Source organism: Hipposideros armiger, unplaced genomic scaffold (assembly GCF_001890085.2).
Source record: "Hipposideros armiger isolate ML-2016 unplaced genomic scaffold, ASM189008v1 scaffold_160, whole genome shotgun sequence".
Taxonomy (NCBI): domain Eukaryota; kingdom Metazoa; phylum Chordata; class Mammalia; order Chiroptera; family Hipposideridae; genus Hipposideros; species Hipposideros armiger.
Window position 1 is genome coordinate 2,428,947 of NW_017731510.1, and position 2,595 is coordinate 2,431,541.

Here is a 2,595-nt window from a genome sequence, read left to right on the forward strand (position 1 = left end):
ACCCCCTCCCCCTCCGTCTTCCTCACCCTCTCCCTCTCTCTCTTTCCCTCTTTCTCCCTCTTCACACACTTTTTCTCTTTTAATATCCTGGTGTTTTCTATTACTTAATAAATAGGAACACCCGTGTGATCTCCTATGCTGAGCTCTCTCTGCTGTTTTCTCCTCTCTACCATGTCACTGTCAACAGTTGGTGAGCAATGAGTTTTTGCTTGCTGCCTGTTCTTAATGCAGAGGTCACCGGTTGTCATCTAAATGCCAGGGTCAGTGCCCATCTCCATCCTGGTTCTCCTCTGCCTGCTGACACATAGGATCAACTCTTGCCTTCAGCCTCCCTGGTGGACACAGGAGGCTCCTGTGAGGTGGTGCTCTCCTGGGTCCCCATCCTGCCTCTCTGATGACCTTCCCTATCCCCTCCCGCCCTTTGTCACTGTTCCAGTCCGTTGTATGGCAAATGACAGAACTTGTGAGAAAGCCTGTGGCCACATAGATGTTCAGCACACTCGTGTCTCCTTCTCCAGTCTTGCTCATGTCCTCTTTTGTTCTTTGTTGGTGCTCTTCAATAAAACCTCTCCAAAGGTGACAGTCACCTCAACTCTCTCTACAATCTTCATTCTAGCATCAATCTGTACTTTCTACCTGGGTCTAATGTGTTTTGTCCTTACCTTAAACTTTACATGTCTGAAACTTCTCTTCTTTCTCTCACCCCCTTTCAAATAGATCCTTCCTAATTTCTGTTTGTCATTCATCCTCTGACTCATGTCCCAAGCCTCTGATCATCTCACTATCACCCCCCCCCCTTTATTTGCCCTTCACAGTTAATCAGTCTTTGCATCCTGTTGGCTTTTTCTTCCCCATCCTAGTGTAAACCTTCATATCCTTTATTGCTTCCTGTCTCCCTGCTTTCTGTCCCTCTTTTGTGGTACACACAACTACAACCTGGACTTTTCTCGAAGCCCATTTCCATGTCACTGCTCAGAATCTGCAGTGACTTCCTTATTTTCTTCCACATCACCACATCACTCTACCCACTTTTCCAGGCTTTCCACCACCTGTCCCACCTTACCGATTCCCTAGCACCCCAATGCTGGGCAATGGGGTCTCCTCCTCTCTCCTTTCTTCTCTGCCGTTTTATGAACCTTTTGCTCTTCCTGCAGAAAACACTCTCTCTCCTTCCTTCTACCTCACCGGGCGGTCCTTTCTTCCTGTTCTCGTTCCTTAGTGAGTACATCCTACACAGGCCTTTGCTTTTCTGTTGTGTTTTGTACTTAATTATCAAGATGACAAAATGAGAGCCTGAGGATAGAAAATTCTGGTTTCTGTGATGTATAGCCCCGTGCTCTTCTCTGACTGGGCCTTGGATATTCCTCAGTTTCTCCCTGGTGATGATATGAGTGCTTGAAGAAGCAAATATGTCTTCTTGATGAACCGTCAAAACAGGGTACATTCAAGGGATATTGTTGTATTCCAACAAATGACAACTTTAAAAAAGAGCTAAATTAAAATCAAACTTCCAGTTTGATAGCTATTTATACTAACAGTCATTTGGAATCCTGACCTCCTTGGTGGGTTTCTCCATGATAGAGGTCTTAGATTCCTTTGTATCTCTTGCTCTTCTCACTTACAAAATAAAAGGGCTTATTGACTCAGCCATTCACAATCATTTCACGAATACCTAGGATGGGGCTATGTTCATTTCTAAGGCCCCTTTCAACTGTACAATGGCAATGGCATTTTCTGAAGACAGACAAAGACCTTATTTGATCAGCAGGCCACTCAGAGATTGCTTTTGTTCCAATTTCTTTTTGCCGTTATAGGCTTTCTCCATACCCACTCCCTTTTGTTTGTCCTAACTTTATTTCTAATCCAAGGCACCTGTGCTTTCAACTTATTACATTCTTAAATAAACACAGTAGAATATAGAGTAAATGATTTTGTCAGAGTTCTATGATGGACCAAATCATGAAATGATAGAGTTAGCCCTTAATACAGAAAAAGGATCTTGCAAGTTCTTTTCAGGAGTTAAACTGTCCTATTGTGCTGCTTTTTCATTTCAAGATTTTGACTTATTACTATATCTTTGACAGAATTTTTTCAAATAAAGGTTCTATGATACCAAGTCAACTCCTACCAGGCTATCTCTCCTACCACACTGTAAAAATTGAAATAATTTATATAAATACCACGATTTGAGATACACCTTAGAAATCTTATTTAAAGATAGTCCTTCAATGCTGATGGTTTCCTATTGAGATATACTTCCTTTGCTCCTACATGTATTGTAACAGATCTTTAAACACAACAGTTTCAGTAATTTGTGCAAGTCAACAATCATTGTGGGCTCTCAGCATGTGTGACTCTATTCTAGCACTTGGGGTCTGTGGTAACAGAGACTTAGGTGTGTTGAACATGGTTTAACCCATCAAGTTGTCTTGTCCAGGGGGAACTACAGAGGAGCTGAGAATTTCCTTATTAGTCCTTATGAGGTGTGACAATTAAGTTTGTGTAGGGCCGGCCGAGTGGCTCAGTTGGTTAAGAGCTCACTCAAGAGTTTGAGCTCTGAGCAACAGCAGTTCGAGTCCAGCCTGAGCTGAGCAG

The 2,595-nt window shown here is 42.7% G+C and overlaps 1 protein-coding gene across 7 annotated transcripts in view; it reads left to right on the forward strand.

Annotated features, from left to right (window-relative positions):
• ATP8A2 (ATPase phospholipid transporting 8A2) overlaps nt 1–2,595 on the forward strand; it is a 624,797-nt gene that overhangs the window by 517,407 nt on the left and 104,795 nt on the right. The gene's annotated exons all lie outside the window — the stretch shown is intronic.